The sequence below is a fragment of the Acartia tonsa genome, chromosome 13 (genome assembly GCF_053477335.1).
Source record: "Acartia tonsa isolate MP-2025a chromosome 13, ASM5347733v1, whole genome shotgun sequence".
NCBI classification, from domain to species: domain Eukaryota; kingdom Metazoa; phylum Arthropoda; class Copepoda; order Calanoida; family Acartiidae; genus Acartia; species Acartia tonsa.
In genome coordinates this window covers 16,482,951-16,497,277 of record NC_137272.1, presented here as the reverse complement: position 1 = coordinate 16,497,277, position 14,327 = coordinate 16,482,951, and positions in this window count along the sequence as shown.

The window sequence follows — 14,327 nt, the reverse complement described above, 5'->3', positions numbered from 1 at the left end:
ATAGTAAACAAGGCTTAGCCTCTTACAGATCTTGTCATCCCTGTATATTAAAAAATCAAGCTAAATAATAAACTTATTTTTAAACTAATAAACTAATAAAACTCCCCATTATCTATGTTATGTGAATAAAAGTAAATGATTGATTGCTCTACAATGTTCTCAACCACAATAGAAAAACATCATGAATGCTTTTTACTTTAAAAATAGAATGAGTAAATTTCTAGACATAATGAGTGTAGTAACTCAGGGAGGAAGAGGACGTTGGGCTGATTATTACACTAGTCCCCAAAGTTTTTTTATAACGTTTTCTTATTTGCTGGCTCAACAACTTTGATTGAATTTTGATTGGTGGGTTCATTAAGTTAAGTGTCCAAATATTTCAACCACTAATTGTAATCTTCATAATTAGTAATTTTGTGCATCAAAATTGGGGGTACACAATGGTACATCAAATTATCGGGCATTGTCTTATCCCTTTAGATCCCTAGTTTCAACTAAACATTATAGAGTATTTCTACTAGATGCATGTGTGAAAAATTAAGTGGGCAAATATTATGTGTGTGTGTGTTTGTTTGTGTGTTAGTTTGATATATTATGTGTGCATAGGAAAAAACTGTGCAGATACAGTTTAATTCAATATTGTATCATTTATTTAGTCAATCCTTCTATTTAGTATACTTAAATGACTCAAAAATAAAGTACTATCACTAATTTGTTATTTTAGATTTGTCAAAATAAATATTTACTTCATTAAGCGAAATTCTTCTTTGAATCATATACAGTATGAGAACTAGATTAGGGTTGTCCATTTTTATTTTTCCGCTGGATACCAGGTTATGCAACTATCTGAATGGATAGAGGGCAAAATAATATTTATATTATACAAAAAAATCCCTGTTAAGAAACAGTCACAAACATTATTTCTTAAATCATTGGTACTAATCATTTGATTTTTACCCACCCATGAAAGTAGAAGAAAGTCAAATGGTTGTAGTAGTTCATTAGATTTTTTGCTGAGAAGTAGGGTCAACTTAATAGTTTAAGTTTAATAATAAAACACCATTTAATGAAGGAAACTTGTTTTATTTTGCTACTTTAATATCATCCCATATCCAGCCGGACCCTAAACTAGGTGTTTATGTCTAAATACTATATTTTAAAATTTAAACAACCTTAAAATATGCTGTACTTTGTTTTTATGGAAAAATTTACATTCTTAAATTTTCTCATTTCATCTTACTATTCCCTAATTTAAAGTATATTACCATTTGAATGAACATCTAAGCATTAATTAGATTTATATATGTTTGTCTTTCACACTTCAAAGTGACTAGAATTAGTTTGAAAATAGTCTATTTGATTTAAATTTACTTTAGATTTTAATAGCAATGTTTCTCCATTCATCCATCCATTCATCCAATCATCCATTAATTCATCAGTCTATACATACATCCATTTATCCTTCGATCCATCCATCCATCCATACATTTATCCAACCATATATCCATCCATCTATCCATTTATCCATCGATCCATCCATCAAAATTACCAAGCCTTGCTACAATTAAAAGTTAGGTCCTAGTTACAAATATAGATTCTAAAATTTGGGAACTATGTTTTTGTCATACAAAAGTCTATTATTCTATTTCTATATTGTGGCCTTTTCAGTCATTTCTTTTTGTTATGTAGTTTATATCAGGGATCTAAAGGGATAAGACAATGACCGATAAATTAATGTCCCTCTCCAATAATGATTCAAAAATGCAATTATTGGTTGAAACGTTTTAACACTCACTCAACCTAATGAACCAACCAATCAAAATTCAATAAAATTCCCCGTGGCTGTAATGTCGTTAAATAAGAAAACACAAATTTTGGGGACTAGTGTAATAATCAACACAATGCCCCCTCCCCTCCCTGAGTTTATATTCATGTAGAAAAGTGGGAAAGCTTACAACAATTTATGTCAAAACAAGGATGACAACATCCATAAAAGCGAAGCACTGAAACGGGAGGACAAACGGACATTAACACTTGTATAGTGTTAGAACTTAATTATCATAATATAAATTTATAAGAGTCAAAGCAAAATTGTAAGTAAATTTGTTGTAAAACTGCTTGATACAGGATAATTTTTATGGACATACTTACATTTATAGGGCTTGATTGTAGAGTTGCTTCGCTTATTACATTATACTTTGTTGTCCCAGGAATCAATATACCAAAAATCAGATCAATCCGATGATTTGATCACATAAAAATTTGTTGTTAAAAAAGTAAAAAAATCAATATGTTTAAAATGGACGTACGGACATTTTGGTAATGATTATAGAGTTGCTACGCTTTCTAAATCGTACCTAACTACTAAAGGAATCACCATGCAAAATTTGAAATCGATAGGACAATTCTAACATGCCTAAATTAACGGTAAAAGCTATCCGTTACGGACGTACGGACGTACGGACGGACGGACGGACGGACGGACGGACGTACGGACGTACGGACGGACCGACCCTAATTATAGAAAAGCTTCGCTTTTAAAAAGCAGTTGGAACCATCCCACAAACACATAAGTATACAACCGACCTCCCAACCCGTTATTTTAACACCTCACTGATTTAACACTTATTTGTAATCATGCTTGAAAACTTCATTTTAAGCAGTTTTTTCTTGTTCAATTTTTATATAACCCAAGGTTTGTTAAATATTTACATTAACAAATCAACATACTGACAGACAGGCACAGCTTTTAGAGTGAAAGAGTAGATATTTTCTTTTTTATAAGCAAAGATTTTGTACAATTAGGGTCGGTCCGTCCGTCCGAAACGTAGCAACTCTATGACCATTTTCAGAAAGTCTATATGTTTATTGAAAACATGCTGATATTTTACTTTTTTGACAACAAATTTTTGTATGTTATTTTTATTCTATTCATCTCTTTTTCGGAGTACTGATTCCTATTACCACAAGGTACAATGTTATTAGCGAAGCATCTTATATAATCAAGTCCTAAGAATGTAAGTATGTCCTTAAGCAGTATCCTGTATATAATAAGTATTGCATCAAATTTACATACATTTTTATTTTGATTATTCAGTTCTGCCAATCTTCAAAAGTTAATGTTCGTTTGTCCTATCGTTTCAGAGCTTCACTTTTATGGATGTCGTTATCCTTGTTATTTTGCTTCCCTTGGCTTTGAATACATTGATTAGATGATCTATCTATTAGATTAGTTTCTTTTCTCTCAATATTTTCTAAAGGATTTCTTTTCATTCATGAAAAAAAGGGATTTTTTTGCTGTATATAGTACGATTAAAGATTCTCTTTTAGTTGATTTACAAACGTTATAATTATCCTATTTATTTAGAGCCTTAATTATATATTCAAAAAAAAAATCCTATAATATAAAGTAGGTTTTATGTCAGACGCAAAAGATCTCAGAAAACGGTGGTCCGTATTTGGTGTACTTTTAAGGAGCGCTTTATTAATGTTTTGGGATGGATTTCAGCTATTTTCAGACCTTCTTCGACCATCCTTAAATGCTGGGTAGAAAGCAACTAGTACTAGATAAAATATAAAAGACAAAACATTTAAATAAACAGGGGAATACATGATGATGACAACATGTTTAATTAAAGAAGTTCTTATATAAAAGTTAAGAAGAATAGTTAAGCATAATGGTAAAGAGAATCTTCAGCTGTCTGTCTTAAACAGCAGCAGAGAAATTTACGTTTCCCCTAAATGGTTTCTTATAGATGGTTTGATAGACATTTCGAATTATAGAGTAGCTTTTGATTCTTAAAAAGATGGTTTTAAACCAGGGATCTGAAGGGATAAGACAATGACCGATAAATTGATGTATATCCTCAATGACGATATACAAAATTACCCCTTCTGTAGATTGAAATTAGTAATAAAAACATTTGAACACCCAACTTAATAAATCAACTAAATTCACTTAATTCCCTAACACTAAATTTGTTAAGCCAACGAATAAGAACACGTTATTATAAAACTTTGGGGACTAGAGTATTATACAGCCCATTGTCCCCCCTCTCTCTCAGGTGTTAAACAAAGATTCTCAATTGATAAACGCAGTTTAGTTGACAGACAAACTGACAGAATACCCAAATTATATTGCAGCTATGCTACTAACAAAAGTGTAATGTTTAAATTACCTCTTCTATTCTTTAATAAAAGTAAAATAAGGTAAAACTTCTGAGATCATAATAATGTTTCCAAACCATTAACTACAACTGTATCACCCGGGATCTTAAGGGATAAGACAATGGACGAAAAATACAATACATCCCCATTGATGATAGACAAGATTAACCCTGCTGTAGATTAATATGTTTGGTTGAAACGTTTTCATACTATTAGTTGTGAACTAGACAAAAAAAATCATTAAAAGTACCCAAAGTTTCAATTATTTGTAAAGCTTTGGGTGCCAGTGTAATTAACAGAACCCCTCCCTCCCTCCTTATTTTTATGAATTTTAAAAACGAAAGTTGAGGGTCTGGTTTCACTACAAGGAACTTTAAGGAATATAAAACTGTAAATTACACTGGTACCCAAAGTCTTATTATCAATATTCTTATTCGCTGACCCAAAAACTTTGGATACTTTTGTTGAACTTTGATTTGTTCGTTTAAAGACTTGAGTGTCAAAACATTTTAAGCATTAGTTTTAATCTACAGAAGAAGTAATTTTGTTTATTATCATTGGGGATGAACAACAATTTATCGTCCATTGTCTTAGTAAATTTAATTAATTTTGATTGGTTGGTTTCAAACTAACATTGTTCTAACTTTTCAACCAATAATTTTAATCTACAGACGGGTAATTTATTTGAGATCCCTGCAGATTTTAAACAAAGTTATTTCATATAGTTTAATTTTGTATAATATTATACCACATATATCAAACGTTTTACAAAAGGTGTATGAAATAGAGACAATTGCTTTCAAGATATCCTATTAAATAAACTAGTCAACTACATTTCAATATATTTGTTTGTTTTATAAAATAAGAAATAAACATTTTTTTATGGGGGGGGGGGGGAAGGGAGTGGCCCTAAAAAATCACATAAAATTCTACAAAAACTAAACAAAACCTTATAATATTAACCCTTTTATGATTTTATTTATTTTTTTGTAGATTTTTATGCGAGTTTGGAGGATTTTTGACAAAAATAATTTTGCCTCACCAGCGAACAGCGACCATAATTGTTTTTAAGAATCCATCTCTAATTTATATTGCTTCGCTTTCGTGGATGTGAATACCCTTGTTTAATCTACAATATACATTAGAGAGGAAGGGAACATAGGACTTTAAATTACATTGGGGGCATTTTTTTCTATAAGCGATTTCTCTTTGGAGATAATAGTTATTAACCCCCTTGGAGCTATAAAAACGTCATTATAAAGGAGAAACAAATAAGTTCAGCATACAACAAGAACCTTCAGTACAGTCAGACAGACATGCTGTTATTTTTATATATAGGGTTTATGGGCTTTTAAGTAAAATAATAAAGTAGGTAAATTTAGTTTTCAACCATTCTCTTTTCATTAAAATGAAAACGTTTTTCTTTAATATTGTACATTATACAAACCAGGTGTAAGATAATAGTTACTTATCGCGACGTATCATAGACACCTTTCCGCGGATATTAAAATGAAAAATTAGGTTAATTCACGTAGGGGCAAAAGGTCCGGCTAACAAAGCTGGTTATTCAATATGGTTGAGAACCGGTATTAATCCTGCAGATATTAAGCGGATTCAAAGCCATACTTTAAAGTAAATTATCTTTTCTTTGCACGTTCAAAGCAAAACCTTTTCTACAATTAAACTGAATATGTCCACATGGACGTTTGTCCGTAATGGACTAGTAACCTACTTAATCAATTTTGTTGGTGCGGGTTTCTCCTTCAAGAGTACCCAATCAGAGAGAGAGAGGGGACAATGGGCTGTTTATTACTCAAGTTCCCATATTTTTATAATAACGTTTTCTTATTCGTTTTGATTGGTCAATTTATTAAATTTAGTGTCCATACGTTTCAATTTAATCTACCGAAGGGGTTATTTTAACATTGGGGATGCACATCAATAAGTCGGCCATTGGCTTATGCTTTTAGATCCCTGGAACCTAACAGCATCATTCGCTTGTAATGAGAATGTGAAACACCCAATGTAGGATATAATGTTAAGTAACATACAGTAGAAAATCAATCATTTTATTGCAAAATTTTTGTCTGGAAGTCCTAAACGTGCATAGTAACGACCTGCGCCTGTTTTTGGAACAAGGCATTCCTCTTAATATCACATATAATACAAATCGTAACATCATAATATAATTGTTTATAGTAGTATATCTGAGGTAGTTCTTAAAAAAGATAGGATCGCTGCTCGCTAATGAGGCAAAACTGGCAAAACCTCAAAAATCACATAAAAATCTACCAAAACTAAACAAAATCTTATAATATTAACCCTTTTATGGTTTTATTTAATTTTTTGTAGATTTTTATGCGAGTTTGGAGGATTTTTCACAAAAATAATTTTTCCTCACCAGCGAGCAGCAACCAAAATTTTTTAAAAGAATCCATCTCTAATTATATTGCTTCGCTTTCGTGGATGTGAATACCCTTGTTTAATTTATATACTATATACATTAGAGAGAAAGGGAACATAGGACTTTAAATTACACTGGGGGCATTTTTTTCTATAAGTGATTTCTTTATGGAGATAATATAGTTATTAACCCTCCTTGGAGCTATAAAAACTTAATTGTAAAGGAGAACCAAATAAGTTCAGCATACAACAAGATCCTTCAGTACAGTCAGACAGACATGCTGTTAGTTTTATATATAGTGTTTAAGGGCTTTTAAGTAAAATAATAAAGTAGGTAAATTTAGTTTTCTCAACCATTCTCTTTTCATTAAAATGAAAACATTTTCCTTTAATATTGTACATTAAAAAAACCAGGTGTAAGATAATAGTTACTAAACCTTACGTATCATAGACAGCTTTCCGCGGATAATAGAATGAAAAATTAGGTTAATTCACGTAGGTGCCCAAGGTCCGGGCTAACAAAGCTGTTTTGCCAGTATAGTTGATAACCAGTATTAACCCATTAGTGCCGAACCGGGTATTAAAACCCGGTTCCGAAAAATGGAAAAAAAACCGGTTTCCGGCTTCATAATTGCATCATTCTCAGAATGAATCCCCCCTCTACTACCCTGACTTTCATTTCCCCCTGGAGCAGGCAGTTTAGCTTACTTCCGTTTGCTGGTATAGCTCAACAAAATTTGAAAATCATGAAATTCAAAATACCCCTTCTAACTTTTTTGTTTTTATTGTAAAGTCGCTGATTTTTTTTGTGAAATCTAATGTTTATTGACAAGTACATCTATTTGTGAATTCGTTTTATTCAAATTATAATTTTTTATATGATTTTTTTATCGTTTTTTTACGCCCTATTATGACCCGGTTCGGCTTGGCCATAAATACCCGAAAATTTTAAAACCCGGCTCGGTTTCGGTTTTTATTACCTGGTTTTAACTTTTCAACCAATAAAAATAACAGTTTACGTCATTAGTAAGGGTTTGAGCCACCCTAATAACCCTAGTAATCTCTATAGGTGTCACCCAATAGTTTTATGCTCGTTTTCTGATATGTAACACCCAAATTTTATATGTTCTTTTTTGTAGTGTGTGTCTTTTAAAACTTCGAGCAACGGGTTTTTTTACCCGAAAAGGGCGGCACCTATAGCCGAAACACTAAATTTGAAATAAATCGCTTCGTATTATACTTGTAGCTCTTTAGATTACATGAGGTTGTGTAGTTTTCAATTACGGATCGTATCAAAGTTCTAAAAAGTGTTCATCTCACTTTTGGCGTTCAAAAATTACATTTTTCGATTTTTGGTCAAAATAACCGGGTTTATACAGGTCAACCGGGTTTTAAAACTGGGGGAAAGCACCAAAAACGGGTGTTAATGCCTGGTTGGTATTTATGGCCAAGCCGAACCGGGTTTTTTTGCAACTTTCCTGTGCACGCCACTAGAGCAAAACAAAAAAATAAGAATTCCGTTTTGACCATTATAAAGCTTCCCTGAAACTTACAGCTCGATCGGCCCATAAAAGTGGCGCTCGGCACTAATGGGTTAATCCTGCGGATATTTAGCGGATTAAAAGCCATACTGGAAAGTAAATTATCTTTTCTTTGCACGTTCAAAGCAAAACCTTTTCTACATTTAAACTGAATATGTTCGTACGGACGTTCGTAAGTAATGGACTAGTAACCTACTCAATCAATTTTGTTGGTGCCGGTTTCTCTTTCAAGAGTACCCAATAAGAGAGAGATAGGGGACAATGGGCTGTTTATTACTCAAGTTCCCATATTTTTATAATTATGTTTTCTTATTCGTTTTGATTGGTTGATTTATTAAATTTAGTGTCCATACGTTTCAATTTAATCTACAGAAGGGGTTATTTTAACATTGGGGATGCACATCAATAAGTCGGCCATTGGCTTATGCTTTTAGATCCCTGGAACCTAACAGCATCATTCGCTTGTAATGAGAATGTGAAACACCCAATGTAGGATATAATGTTAAGTAACATACAGTAGAAAATCAATCATTTTATTACAAAATTTTTGTCTGGAAGTCCTAAACGTGCATAGTAACGACCTGCGCCTGTTTTTGGAACAAGGCATTCCTCTTAATATCACATATAATACAAATCGTAACATCATAATATAATTGTTTATAGTAGTATACACCCCTGTCCTGGATAAAATGTTTATTTAAAAAAACATGCGCATTCAGTTTTTTTCATTTACTGATTGATTTTTGTCCCCCAATTCCAAAAATACCTTTCCCGAAATCCTAGCTGTTCTATAAGATCTCCAAAAATGCAAATTACTTTTGGCACTGGTTTTTCAATATTTTTTCAATAAACTAATAAAAAATTTTGTTCAAAACATGTTTTAGTGAACATTAAAAGGGTTTATCACACCTTAGATTATACATTCCTTGAATGCAAACAAGACCTAACAGAATCAATAAGAAATACCTGCCATTTTGACCTTTATTAACTGTTAAACATAGCTATTTCAGGTTTTAACCAAAAAGACATTGAAGGAGCAGTTTTTGGGATTGACTACGAAAAACAAAGTTGTAGAACTCCTGTAGTAGTAAACCCTTATATAAAATATAGGTTTCAAGTCAATTTAAGGTTCCAGGTATAATCCTCCAGAAATCTTTAAAAGCCTCCTGTGACCACAATTTTTGACTTAGAGATTTCAAATTTTAAACTTAAGCTTTTCTTACATGTCTACATAATGTATTAAGACCTTTTTTTCCACTGCCTGCAGCAGCTGCGGCCACTGAAACATATGTTTTAAGATTTCTAATAAAAATTTACTTAAAAACATACATTTTCTGAAAAATTGTTTTTCCAGCTTCAAAAATAAGAAAATAAGTAAAAAAAGTACCTGAAAACAAACAGGGGAAATGCTCACAAAGTTATAGGAGCTGAGAAAATAGGGCACATTACTTTTGGGACTGATTTTTCAATATTTTTTAATTTTTTAATAAGAAATTTTGGTCAAAACACGTTTTAGTGAAAAAAGTAAAAAAAGGGTAACACCTGAAATTATACAATATACATTCATTGAATGTCAACAAGTCCTAACAGAATCAAAAAAAAAATACCTGTCATTTTTACTGTTAAACATAGCCATTACTGGTTTTGACCAGAAAAGATATTGAAGAAGCAGTTTTTCAGACTTGACTAAAAAACGCCCCTCCCCCCTTCTCCCTATTTTCTCAGCTCCTATTAGGGCTAGAGGACTTTGTGTGCATGTCCCCTGTTTGATAATGAATTTCTGACTATAAGTAAGTCAAAAGTAAATTTTTATTTCCTTCACCCTTCTATTTCACAACCTTTGTTTTTAGGTCCTTTATTACTTAAAAATTTCAAAAGGCTGTCATTTTCTTATTTTTGAAGCTAGAACAATAATTTTTTCAAATGTTGAGTAAATTTTATATTAGAAATCTTAAAACATAAGTTTTGGCGGCCGCAGCTGTATTTGGCAGCTGACAGCCGCTGCAGGCAGCGGAAAAACAGATCTTAATATGATATCTAGACATGTAAGAAAAGCTTAATTCTAAAATTTGAAGTCTCTAAGTCAAAAAATGCTGTCACAGGAGGCTTTTAAAGATTTCTGGAGACCTGGAGGATCATACCTGGAACCCTAAATAGACTTAAAACCTCTATTTTATATAAGGGTTTTCTACACCTTTGTTTTTCTTAGTCAAGTCCCAGAAACTGCTTTTTCAATGTCTTCTGGTTAAAATTAGAAATGGCTATGTATAACAGTTAATATAGGTCAAAATGGCAGGTATTTCTTGTTGATTCTGTTAGGTCTTACTCTTGTTTGCATTCAAGGAATGTATAATCTAAGGTGTGATAAACCCTTTTTACTGTTCACTAAAACATGTTTTGAACAAAATTTCTTATTAGTTTATTGAAAAAATATTGAAAAATCAGTGCCAAAAGTAATTTGCATTTTTGGTGATCTTATAGAACAGCTAGGATTTCGGGAAAGATATTTTTGGAATTGGGGGACAAAGATCAATCAGGAAATGAAAAAAACTGAATGCGCATGTTTTTTTAAATAAGCATTTTATCCAGGACAGGGGTGTATATCTGAGGTAGTTCTTAAAAAAGATAGGATCGCTGCTCGCTAGTGAGGCAAAACTGGCAAAACCTCAAAAATCACATAAAAATCTACCAAAACTAAACAAAATCTTATAATATTAACCCTTTTATGGTTTTATTTAATTTTTTGTAGATTTTTATGCGAGTTTGGAGGATTTTTTACAAAAATAATTTTTCCTCACCAGCGAGCAGCAACCAAAATTTTTTAAAAGAATCCATCTCTAATTATATTGCTTCGCTTTCGTGGATGTGAATACCCTTGTTTAATTTATATACTATATACATTAGAGAGAAAGGGAACATAGGACTTTAAATTACACTGGGGGCATTTTTTTCAATAAGCGATTTCTTTATGGAGATAATATAGTTATTAACCCTCCTTGGAGCTATAAAAACTTAATTGTAAAGGAGAACCAAATAAGTTCAGCATACAACAAGATCCTTCAGTACAGTCAGACAGACATGCTGTTAGTTTTATATATAGTGTTTAAGGGCTTTTAAGTAAAATAATAAAGTAGGTAAATTTAGTTTTCTCAACCATTCTCTTTTCATTAAAATGAAAACGTTTTTCTTTAATATTGTACATTATAAAAACCAGGTGTAAGATAATAGTTACTAAACCTTACGTATCATAGACAGCTTTCCGCGGATAATAGAATGAAAAATTAGGTTAATTCACGTAGGTGCCCAAGGTCCGGGCTAACAAAGCTGTTTTGCCAGTATAGTTGATAACCAGTATTAATCCTGCGGATATTTAGCGGATTAAAAGCCATACTGGAAAGTAAATTATCTTCTCTTCTCACATTTAAAGCAAAACCTTTTCTACATTTAAACTGAATATGTTCGTACGGACGTTCGTAAGTAATGGACTAGTAACCTACTCAATCAATTTTGTTGGTGCCGGTTTCTCCTTCAAGAGTACCCAATCAGAGAGAGATAGGGGACAATGGGCTGTTTATTACTCAAGTTCCCATATTTTTATAATTACGTTTTCTTATTCGTTTTGATTGGTCGATTTATTAAATTTAGTGTCCATACGTTTCAATTTAATCTACAGAAGGGGTTATTTTAACATTGGGGATGTACATCAATAAGTCGGCCATTGGCTTATGCTTTTAGATCCCTGGAACCTAACAGCATCATTCGCTTGTAATGAGAATGTGTAACACCCAATGTAGGATATAATGTTAAGTAACATGCAATAGAAAATCAACCATTTGATTGCAAGATTTTTGTCTGTAATTCCCAAATTTGCCTAGTAACGAGCTGCGCCTGTTTTTGGAACAAGGCATTCCTCTTAATATCACATATAATACAAATCGTAACATCCAGATATAATTGTTTATATTTGTATATCTGATTTGTTTTGCTTCGCTTTCGTGGTTGTAAATAACATTGTTTGATCTTCTATGTACACCAGGGAGGAAGGGAACATAGGACTTTAAATTACACTGGTACCCAACGTTTATTGACCATGTTATCTAATTCGTTGGCTCAAGAACTTTGGGTACGTTCAACCAAACATTTTAATATGTATAAGGGTTAATTTTGTCTATTATATTAATTGATGAACATTAGTTTTTCGCCCATTGTCTTATCCCTTAAGATACCTGAAGTACATCATTGTAATTTTAGAAGCTCTCTCAACCTCAGTTTCTTAATTACAGTTTATTTACTGCCATGTTTTGATTTTCTAAAGTTTTATACATTGCTATTCTATATAAGAAAGTGGCAGTCAGTCTGTCTATATGTGCAGTAAAACTCAAATAAACGATGATTAACAAATATCAGAGTAGCAAATTATTTATAAGTGTTAACAAAAATTCCGTAAAAAAATACCCCTAAATTACTTAATTACAAGATGCATAATATGCACTTACCAGGGGCGTCCAAGCTTTTTTATTAGGGGGGGTAAAATTTTTTTAGGGGTGGGTAAAATGGCGCTCGAACCGCACCACAAATTTTTTTTAGCCCCCCACAAAATTTTTACCCCGGGGGTAAAATTTGCTTGGTGGGGGGGGGTAATTACCCCCCTTTGAAATATGTTGGCAGGGGTAATTTTTTTTACCCCCCCCCCCCCTCCCCAAATTTACCCCCGGGGTAAAATTTTTGGGGGGTTAATTTAATAATGTAAAAAGGTACCTACCTAATAATGAAATATTATTGAATATTCAGTAGAAAATGTATGCGCGAAGCGCGCAAAATTTTTTTTAAAGGGTAATCACCCCTTTACCCCCTCCCCTTAAACGTCCTTGGCACTTACTTACATTTTTTAAGCCTGGATTATAGAGATGCTTTCAATTTTGCCTAATGGTCCTAGGAATCAGTTTTCCATCAAACATTTTTTTAACAAGGTCAAAAATAGATAGAAGGACTAATGATTATAGAGTCATGACACTTTCTTAAGTGTATCATAATGCGAAGTTTAGAATCAATAGAACAGTTCTTACAGCCCTAAATCAACAATAAGAGCTAGCCGATACAGACGGACAGACAGACATATCCTAATCATTGAAAAGCTACGCTTCTCAAAAAAATAGTTGTGTGTAATGATCTGTTCGCTATACCAAATTAATTTGTAATATAAATTCATAGAAAATAGACAGCTCTAATATCTTTTACAAATGGAATATTTACAATATTTATTTTATACAGAAATACAAAAAAAAAATTAAAAAAGATAATTTATACTAAACAAGCGGCTTTGTACATGGCATACAGGGATTGGAGATTTATTTCTAAACTTTTTATTTGATTTAGAATTTATTTATGCCGTAGATCATGATGTGAAAAAAATATAGATAGATGTGCATTTCAACATAGGCATAGAAAAAATAATTATGCATGGTTATGAATTCAAATCTTTGAAGCATCTTATAGTGCCTAATAAGAGTGGCGTTATACAATACAAATAACCAATGATAGGCCAGTATACATTGTTATTGACCAATTGTAAAATGTATACTAGCTTGTATTGTATGACGTCATTTGTATTTAGCCCTATAAGCTGCTTCCAAATCTTCAATATAAGGAAACAAAATTTGTAATAATAAGTTATTCTAATTAAATCAATATTGATTTTGTTTACAGAGAGAGAACTCGATGGACATGATGCTTTACAGAACAAACTATGCATGGTATAAAAAGATATATCCAAATTAAATTATTCTGTTTTAAAAATATATTTGTTTGTATTTGCAAACAAAACAGACAGGAATATACAGGGATCTTCAAGGATAAGACAATAAACAATAAATCAATGAACTCTCCAAATCCAATTATGATAAACAAAAATACCTCTTCTTTAGATGAAGAATATTAGTAGAAAAGTTTAGACAATGATAGTTTACATTTATAAAAGTTTTTAAGTCAACTAATGATAGGTCGAGTTTATAAAACTTTGGGGACGAGTATACTTTACAGCCCCTGGTCCTTCCCTGACTGGGAATATTATACATATACCTTTTACACTGATTAGTTTTTATATCATCTGATTTTGTCACAAAATCTGTTTATGGGAGTTAGTATATTTCTAAAATTAATTGTGAATTTGGTTTTTAAATCAGAATTTGCAAAAAGAAATAAAATGAAAAAAATGAC